This window comes from Trachemys scripta, chromosome 9 (genome assembly GCF_013100865.1).
Source record: "Trachemys scripta elegans isolate TJP31775 chromosome 9, CAS_Tse_1.0, whole genome shotgun sequence".
Classification (NCBI taxonomy): domain Eukaryota; kingdom Metazoa; phylum Chordata; order Testudines; family Emydidae; genus Trachemys; species Trachemys scripta.
In genome coordinates this window covers 1,932,081-1,942,561 of record NC_048306.1, presented here as the reverse complement: position 1 = coordinate 1,942,561, position 10,481 = coordinate 1,932,081, and the positions used below count along the sequence as shown (strand labels likewise).

Sequence of the window (10,481 nt, the reverse complement as noted above, 5' to 3'; positions counted from 1 at the left end):
TGTTAGTCTCAAAGGTGCCACAGGATCCTCTGTTGCTTTTTACAGATTCAGACTAACACGGCTACCCCTCTGATACTTGATACTATCTTCAGTCATCCAACAACTCATCCTGAAAGGGACTCGTTAGAACCTTCTCACCAGTGGTGAAATTAACACCAGAATGGGATCTCAATCTTGTCCTGTCAGCACTTAATAGACCTCCTTTTGGACCAATAGCCACCTGTTCCGTGTCTCACCTGGCGATGAAAGTTGTCTTCCTAGGCGCCATCCCATCAATCAGAAGTGTGGGCGAGCTGGGGCAGCTCAAGGCTAAGCACAACTAGCAAACAGCAGCAAATGAGAGTTTTGCAAGGGTGTTCTGAGATGAGAGGCAAGACTGTGTGATCCCTTGGGGTGAGTTTGTCTGTGTGCTTGCTTGACTGAAGATTATAGTGTGGTCGATTTGGGGGGCTGCGTGCTGAGCCAAGCGGCTAGCTAGGCTGGGAGCTTACTAATGAGGCCCAAGCCTGCAATCCTTTAATGCTAACCCCCTTTGGACTCCGTTGACAAGGGAGCAGGGCTAACTCGGGGAGAATAGGTTTAAAACGCTAGCTCCTAAGCAACCAGAGGAGCTAGCAAGTGGGAGCAGCAAACAGAGTTTTGAGGGAGTATGAGGCAGATATACCTAACAAACACACTCTAAACTTAGACCAATAACCATCACCCCTCCCATCCCCACCTCCCAAAAAGGCCATTCAAGAGTCAAAAGTCCAGCAGCAGAGTGGGGCTGTCCAGTTTATTGCTCTGAAGGTGCTGTGTGTGCATACTGTGCAAGCAGCTCGTGGCCCTCAGAGACCCGGTGCAGGCTCTTGGCACTAGAGTGGCTGAACTGGAGGAGCTAAAGGAGGCAGGTATACAGACAAGACTTTCAGGGACACAGCAGAACGGTCCCATCCCCAGTCTGACAGCCTCTGTGCTGTTAAGGAGGATGACAGTCTCGTGGAAGGAGAACATCCCAAATCCCATATTTGGGACCCTCCTTCCAGATGTCATGGTATCCTCTTGCACTGAGGATACCCAACTGGGGGAGGCAACTCCAGTTATTGGGACAAACCAGATGATAATGTGGGATCAGATTATTAGAAATATAGGTAGTTAGGATTGTGGTGACCAGGAGAGTATTATGGTAAATTGCCTGCCCGGTGTGAAGACTGTGGATTTCACAAGACATCTAGACAGTGTGTTTTATGTTGCTGTGCTGGGGAGGAGTCAGTGGTTGTGGTACATGTAGGTGTCAGTGACATAGGAAAAGGTAGGAGAGAGATCATGAGGCCAATTTTGTCTGTTAAGTCAGAGATTAATGTTGAGGATCTCCATTGTAACATTCTTTGAAATGCTTCAAGTTCCACACACATTGCCAGGAAGACAGAAAGAACTGCAGGGTCTCAATGTGTGGACGAGAAGAGTGTGTAGGGAGCAGAGGCTTTAAGTTTATTAGGACCTGGGGAACCTTTGGGGAAAGGAAGGATGGGCTCCACCCAAAATGGAACCAGATTGCTGGCATGTAAAATTCAAAAAGTTGTAGAATTTTTTTAAGGGCTGGGGGAAAGCCAACAGGGGCAGAGAAGCACGTGCTTTGGACCGAGATGTCCCCTAGTGTTGAATTTATTAAGGGGGATATTCTATATCCTAATAGGATAGGGAAAAGTTAGTAAAGTACAGATTGGCGCTAGTGAGGATCAGTAAAACCTAAGAATCCCATTTAAATAGAACACATGAAAGCAAGCAGCTGAATGTTGACAAATGTTGTAAGTGCTTATATAAAAATGCTAGGAGTCTAAATACCAACGTGGGTGAACTAAATTGCCTGGTGTTAAATGAGGATATTGATGTAGCAGGCGCCTTGGAAACTGGGTGAGATGAAGATAATTAATGGGACACAAAAATACCAGAATACAAAATGATTACGTGTAAATTAGCTCAAGAAAGACATCTCGGAGTACTTGTTGGTGGTGCTCTGAAAACATCTGCTCAATGTGCAGTGGCAGCCAAAAAGCTAACCAAGTTAGAAACCATTAGGAAAGGGATACGTAAGACAGCAAATATCATAATGTTACTCTATAAATCCATTATATGCCTCCACCTGGAATACTGATGCCATTCTGGTCACTCCATCTAAAAAAAAAGATACATTAGCATTGGAAAAGGTGCAGAGAAGGACAACAAAATAATTAGGGGTGTGGAACAGCTTCCATAGGAGGAGAGATGTAAAAAGACTGGGATTGATCAGCGTGAAAAAGAGATGACTAAATGGGGGTGTGATGAAGGTCTATACAATCATGACTGGTTCGGAGAAAGTGAATAGGGAAGTGTTATTTGCCCCTTCACATAACACAGGAACCAGGGTCACATGATGAAATTAATAGGCAGCAGATTTAAAACAAAAGTAAGTACTTCACACAATGCACAGAAAACCTGTGGAACTTGCCAGAGAATGTTGTGAAGGCCAAAAGTATCTAGTTCTTTTTTGAGCCTAGATATAAATTCATGGAGGATAGGGCCATCAGTGGCTATTAGCCAGGATGATTGGAGCAGCCCCATGCTCTGGGTGTCCCTAAAGCCCCAGCTGCCAGAAGGTGGAACGGGACGGATCACTCAAAATTGCCCTGTTCTGTTCATTTTCTCTGAAGCATCTGGCACTGGCCACTGTCAGACAGCATATTGGGCTAGATGGCCCATATGGTCACTCTTATGTTCAAGGCAAATCCTCATTATACCACTTCTCATAAAGAGACCTCTCCGCCTGTACCTGGAATTCATCCCTAAAATAATTTTAGTTTCCCATAAAACAAACCATCCACTTATTGGCACCTTTTCCCCCAAAACCTCAACGCTTCTGATGCGGAGAGTAGGCTTCGCTCTCTAGATGTCCGGGCACTGGTGTTCTTGTGGAGAGAATGAAAGCAAATCGGAAACCACCGAGACTATTTAGCACCTTAGCAGAGCAATCAACGACTCAAGCATTCTCTGTGCACAGACTCTCTAAAAGGATCTCGAGCTGAATCTTTGCTACCAACTAGCATGTCTCTCACATCCTGAAGGGATGAGTGCCTGCTCCACTTGAGCCAAAACAACCTCTCTAGCATCTCTGAGATGTACTCTGCTAGATACAAGCAGGGCGGCTACTGGAGCTCTAGCAGTACCTTCAGACGTTATGTGTTGGTCCGTACCTGTGCTGCAAATATAACGGTGGGAACAGCCATACTACAGACATGCATACCATTTTCATCCTTGCTCCCACCTCCTGTTTGACTACTGCTTACTAATTTTCCATGTGTGGAATAGACCTGGGAACCATCACTCAAAGAAGAAATGGAGGTAGGTTACCTGTTACTGGAGGTTCTTTGAGATGTATGGTTCCTAGCTGTATTTACTACCCACTCTCCATCCCCTCTGTGGTGGCCGATGACTGGATTCATGGTAAGTGAACAAACTGAAGAGGCATCAGTCTGCACTGCTCCTCATACCCTCAGTTCAGAGCATGAGGAGAGCAACTGCACACATGTGGACCAACAAACATTGCTTACTAAAAATCTCTGGACTAGTGCGTGGTGCATATGCTTACCCAAGTGTGGAACATAGAAAGGGACCACACATCTCAAAGAACCTCTAGTTACTGGTAAGCAACCTTTTTTACCATTTTCTGCACCAGGTTATACCAAGGGGTGCATCCTTTTTTTGAAATGAGCATTTTGAAACACTCGTTTGTCATTTCCAACAACTTCCAGCTGAAAATGAAATGCCTGGCGTTTAAAAAAGTCACGTGTAAATAAAGGAACACCACTCTGATCTGAAATTGTAAAGACAAATTCTAATGGTCTATATACAAGAGAATATATGCAATTTTTGTGTGGCATAGAATTTCCAGTGGGGCGTATGCTGGCTGCATCCCAGACCAGATTATTCAGAAGACAGGTTAGCCGGGTGAAGCGAATTGGGAGAAGAAAGCAGATGGTTTGGAATTGCAGTATAGTTTTATGGTTTAAAGGATCAGCTCCTAGTTCTGGACCCACATCTCTCTGTACAGGCTATAGTAGGTATAGAATTGGTTTTCTCAGTTTCCAATAATTTTGGAATTATTGGACTCATGAAAGGAATGCTTGTTAGGGGAGTGTGCAGTGCTGCAAACGAAGAAATTTCCCTGGAGTTAAGATTGCTTCTTGACTCCAGTTTGTGAGCTACTATACAGTAGTTGTAATCGTATGAAAAGAAATAGTATTAACACTCTTGGCTATTACATGTGCAACACACAGTTAGGCATAATATACATACAATGCATTTATAGAGGTCTCTACACACCTGTGGCGAAAATATGTATATAAAATGCACAGATTTTTTTTTAAAAAGCACAATAAGTTTTATGTACAGTTATTTTGATATAAATGTGAAAAGAAAACATTACACTTTTATTTCTAATGTGGACATTGTTTTCTCTGCATTGTCCCTGTGATTAAACTGAGAAGGAAGCTTCTCTATTTTAATTCCAGACAATGGTTTTAATTTTTATTTCCTAGAATAAAGCTTTGTATTGATTGATTTTTAAAAGATACTGTCTATAGGGCATTTCTGTTAAGTCTTAAATTGTAGTTTTACACTACACTGTGTTTCGCTGTCATTTTCTTTATTTCTTATCATTTTTTTTAAAACGTGCTTTAGTTTATAAAACCACCTAAAGGTCATTTTTAAGCCTGGCAGGAGAAAACAGTGACAACCATGATGGCATCTGTCACTCTGAATGATAGTCGAATTGCTTTTAAAGTAAATGAAAATTAAGCTTTTTTTTTTTTTAAACAAGGGTTCTTTAAGTAAACTTCCTTCTGTTCCACGCATCAGCATGCCAGTCCTTGATAAGCTTTACAAAACTTCTCCCTCACTTTTCTAACAAGTCTTAAAATAGAGGAATTGATTAAACCAAATACAAATTAATTCCAGATGGGTGAAATTCTAGCCCCATTGAAATCAATGAGAAAACTCTCCTTGACTTCAGGGAAACTAGACTTTCCCCTGGTGTTTATAACTGAGCTACATAGCAACCCATTTAAAACAATCTGTTGGCACTTAAGACAAAGTTAAGGCTCCCCCCTACCCCCCCCCAGTGGAAGTGTAGTACTTTCATAAAGCCAGACAGATCAAATATGTGGAGGTAACCACAAAAGTGTGGGGTTTTTCATGTTTGTTTGTTTTTCCTTTTTCTTTTAAATCAGTGAAGTCTGCCCAGAATGGCAGTTCTTATTTTGGGCCTGACCATGTTGCTCCCCACGTGGAATTAACATTGAACATTGGGAGTTCTGTTGGTAGAGCACATTCAGGAGCAAGCCTTTATTTGTAAGTATTAGTACAGTTTTGTTTGCTGAACCCATGTACTGTAGTAAGCATGGATAGGGCATTGCCACAACAGTGGGAATTTCCAAGTTGCCGCTGTTCTGTGTTGCATCTACAGTATATGCATATGTTAGTCCTGTTTGTGTAGTGCGCACACAAACATTGTAAAGGGATTGTTTGGTGAAATAGTGTGGGATTAATGTGAATTAACTTTTAACTATTGTGTAATCTGTAGAACCAAGAAAATGTGATTGCTTAAAAACCATGTTCAATTATCACTTGGTGCGTGTTCAGATATTTTGTTTTGTACCTTTTTTTGTGATTACAAAACTCAGAAAACACAGTGTAACCAAATCAGCAACGTGTAAATGTATGCAAAATTTACAAAGTAATTCTGAGACAGATATCTGGAAAGTGATCATATACGTAGCAGCAAATGCTTAAATTGTGTAAATAGTTATAATACAACTATTTGATATTGCGTTTTAATTTGTTCTGCATTTCATGTTTTGTAAACCCTTTCTCTCATTTTTAAGTTCACCTATGTGTACAATACTGTATCTTACGTCTCTTTTTTCAGGACTTCCATTATTGCTAGAGCTTCCAACATGTACATGTTTCTTTGAAAAACAATCCTACTGTTATTTTTTGTAAATAGTTTTGTATTGAATTTGCATGGATAAAACCCACATGTCCAATACCAGTGTACATATTCTATGTATAAAATACAAACTGTTTCATAACTTCTATGTAGTCAAGTTATTCATTTTAATCTTTTATAGTGTATGGTATATAACTTATCAAATTCTGATTTACCTGTTTGTCATAGCTTCTTTTAAAGGCCAGTACTCATGTTTAAGAGGCAACAATGAAGACTTTTTGCATCACAGCTTTTGTTCTCTTAACAATTAATATTCTTTTTTCTGTCCCAATACTTTGTGTATTGAAAGACCTTCTTATGGGTAGGGGAGATTGTGATGACGTGTTTGACCAACAGTTCATAACCTGTGAAGAAAGTGAGGACTTTCTGATGTGGAATCATTCCTAATTTATATTACGTAATACCAACAAACATCCTGTCGGTTGTACATTTGAGGGCCAACTCATCTGTGTGTTTACTGAATCCTTCTAATGTTTAGTTGTCACGATACAAAATCATAATCTAAGATAAAAGACTTCAGTGCTGATGGCACTCTTCTCTGCCTGTTTTTAGGTTTGTTTATTTTTTTAAAACTGAGATTTTCTTGACTGTAGCATTCCTGAATACTAAAAGTGTGAAAGTTTCCCTTTGTATAGGGTTTTTTCGCATTTTTTTTTGTAGCAAAAATTCAAGGTTTTAAGGTTTAAACATAGAATGCTCTTTGATTAAGTCTGATACTCCGTTTCCACACAGTCATGGAGACAGGTCTGTACTGCATAAAGGAGATTTAATAATCTAACAATCTGCAATCTCCACATGGAGGTGTTTCTAGAGAAACTGAGCATCCAAGGGGCTCTTGAGAGATGTGGGGGGGGGGAGAGTTAACTTCTTAGGCCAAGGGGACCCAAGAAAAATGGTCCCTATTCCTGCTTTTAGGATGCCACCTGCTGGCTACGTAGTTCAGACAAGGGCAGTACTTACTGTTTTCTCTATTTACCACCTCTGTTAATGGCAATGCTAAAGGCAGACACTCTTGCCAATACTATTGATGATGAGAAGGGAAGAGGATTTTATAGCACGGAGAACATTTTCTAGGGAATCTTTATTGCAATACCTTTTTCCTCTTAGCTGGTAATGCAACCATCATTTATGAACTTATGCAACTTTCTGTTCACATCTCACTAGCTTGGGCAGTGACACTGGAATCTTTGTTTTCATGTGGCTCTTGTGCAATACCTCAGTCTGTTTTTCTTCCATGTGAACTATGCATGACACTCCGTGTACAATTCCTTCGTCACACCCGGGTGATTGTTGCAAGAGAGAGCTCCTCTCTCCATTTGTGTTTTGAAGTCGCCAGTGCTTCTCAAGGTGGACTTTTAATTAGTCATGCAATACACGTTCTCATTCACCTACAAGTCTGGTTTTTAAAATCTTTCTTCAGTGGCCACATGACAAGCAGCTGAAGTCTCCCAATTTCCATCTGTCCTGCTGTGATTTTTTTTTTTGATTGATATTCATTATTCTGACCTTAGCATTTGAAAATTTTCCCCCTCTAAATGTGTGCAGGAGCAAGAGTTTGTGGAAGCTGCAGAAAGAGGATTTTCGTGCACTCGGTTGAGAATATTATTCATACAACAATCCCTATTTAAACCGCAACGTTCCAGTACATTTTGTTTGTGGAATCACCATAAAATATTAAAAAGAAAAAAAAAACCTTCAAAATATAGTTGTGGGACTATATTAAATTGAAATAGCGATCAAGGTATTATAATTAGCTACAAATGTAGCATTTCAGATGCGATTAAAAAGTTTGAAGAGATTTCTGTAAATCTTAAGAGTTCTTTTTTTAAAAGGTTGCATGTTATTTCAGCATGTCAAAGCTATTCCCAAAACACACATGTAATAATTTGTTTGCTTTGTTTCCAAACGAGGGCTCTGTCAGGATGGAAATCTCATAGTAATAAATGTTCTGATCAGACAGCTTTATATCCTAATTTAAAAAGTCATTTCAACTCATTTGCCTTTGTAACTGAATGACAAACATCTCTGTAGGGGAACACAACAATAACTTGCAGGTAATAACAGACAGTGTAAAAAGAATTAGAAAATGTTAATTATCTGTGAACTTCAGAAATATGTTAGATTTAAATGTGTATCATAAACTCATTTGTATTTTAATAGGAAAATATTACAATTACCAGCCTGTATGTAGTAATTCCTTTTAACTTTTTAACTAATATTTTAAAATGTGATGAATTTATAAAATGATTTGAATATTTGTATTTTTCAGCTGCTCAGTAAACATCTGTCCTTCCAGTATTTTAACATTGGGTTTATTATTAAATGGTTATCTCTGTAGTAGAACAAAAATTATATGTATTTATACACACACAAGGTGGAATATATGATCGTGTCTGTCAAGGTTCCTTCCCCACTCTGAACTTTAGGGTACAGATGTGGGGACCTGCATGAAAACCTCTAAGTTTAACTACCAGCTTAGATCTGCTTTTGCTGCTACCACCCAAATGATTTATTTGGGAAACTGTCTGTCTCTCCCCTCCCCCCCCAACCTTTCCCTCCCTGGGTAGCCTTGAGAGACTCCTCTACCAATTCCCTGGTGAACACCAATCCAAACCCCTTGGATCTTAAAACAAGGAGGAATTAATCATTCCCCCCCCTTCTTTCCCCCCCACCAATTCCTCGTGAGTCCAGATCCAATCCCCTTGGATCTTAAAACAAGGAAAAATCAATCAGGTTCTTAAAAAGAAGGCTTTTAATTAAAGAAAGGTAAAAATCATCTCTGTAAAATCAGGATGGAAAATAACTTTACAGGGTAATCAAATTCAAAGAGCCCAGAGGACCCCCCTCTAACCTTAGGTTCAAAGTTACAGCAAACAGAGGTAAACCCTCTAGCAAAAGGTACATTTACAAGTTGAGAAAACAAAGATAAACCTAACATGCCTTGCCTGGCTGTTACTTACAAGTTTGAAATATGAGAGACTTGTTCAGAAGACTTGGAGAGCATGGATTGATGTCTGGTCCCTCTTAGCCCCAAGAGCAAACAACCCCCAAAACAAAGAGCACAAACAAAAGCCTTCCCCCCCACCAAGATTTGAAAGTATCTTGTCCCCTTATTGCTCCTTTGGGTCAGGTGTCAGCCAGGTTACCTGAGCTTCTTAACCCTTTACAGGTAAAAGGATTTTGGTGTCTCTGGTCAGGAGGGATTTTGTAGTATTGTACACAGGAGGGCTGTTACCCTTCCCTTTATAGTTATGACAATGTCCCATAAAGGTTTTATCAGCATGATGTTGGCATTATTCATGGAGTGGACATAACTTTTTATGGCCCTCTTTAACTCTCCAGCAATCAAAATACAGCCCTGTAAAGAAATAATTTTTCTACTAGTCCTTTGAGAGATGAAAATACCTAATTCATAATCAAGGTAAGTGCCCTTGAGATAATGCACAGTCCCCACACCACTGTTCCCCCCGGTACAATACACCATGGAAACCATAGGAATTACTTGGAGTTTGAATGTGTCAGGGTGCTAAAGTAGGTTTTGCTTAGCTCTGTTTTTGCAATACAGGAACTCATCCTGGTTAACGTTGTTTCATCGCTAACGTTGCTGGTCAATTAGGGAACATGCTCATTTAAAGTTGTGCAATGCTCCACTCTTACATTTGGCTGCCTGCTTTGTCCACAGCTGGCAGCCTCCCTACGCCGCTGCTACCCCACCCCACCACAGCGCCTCCTGCCCGCTGGCAGATCCCACGGATCAGCGCCTTCCTCCACCTCCTGCCCACGGCAATCAGCTGCCTTGCGGGATTCAGGAGCGAGGGGGGAGGAGCAAGGATGTAGCGTGCGAAGTAAAGGGGGAGGAGATGGGGGGGGGGGAGAGGGGGGTCAAGGGTGGGGGCTTGGGGGAAGGGGTGGAGGGGATGGGCCGGGGTTGAGCCCCCTGCCCCTGGCAAAGTCCGTGCCTGTGCTTGCAAGAGGAGCAGCCGGACAATCCGTCCTCTTCCACTCTGACTCCACCACCTCAACCGAGCTTCATACGCAGCAGTGATGATTGTAGTATGAAATTGTGTTGTTTTAAAATTTATACCTGTATTAAATTGCTTGTTTAAAATGTAGCTAATGCCTTTTGTCTGGCAAAAAAAAATTTCCCTGGAACCTAACACACCCGCCCCCCCCCCCTTACATTAATTCTTATGGGGAAATTGGATTTGTTTAACATCATTTCACTTAGTCGCATTTTTCAGGAACATAACTACAACATTAAATGAGGAGTTACTGTATATCTATTTGTATATTCCCTTAATTTCCAGTTACTTCTAAGATTATCATAATGTCATGAAAAGTGGCAGAGCCCTGCAGGGGCGTAAGACTTAAAAATGAACAGTAACCCATCGTATTAGCCAACTGCAACTCTGGATTGCATCCATTCACAAGGAGTGCTCCCAGCCTGTACTACTCATAT

The 10,481-nt window shown here is 40.8% G+C and overlaps 1 protein-coding gene across 1 annotated transcript in view; it reads left to right on the top strand.

The window, feature by feature from the left end:
• The window catches only part of LRCH2 (leucine rich repeats and calponin homology domain containing 2), a 108,063-nt gene extending 101,956 nt beyond the window's left edge, over positions 1 to 6,107 (top strand). The window contains exon 25 of the transcript XR_004647170.1: positions 5,244 to 6,107. The gene's annotated coding sequence lies outside the window, so the exon portion shown is untranslated. The remainder of the gene's footprint in view (positions 1 to 5,243) is intronic.
• The last annotated feature ends 4,374 nt before the right edge of the window (positions 6,108 to 10,481 follow it).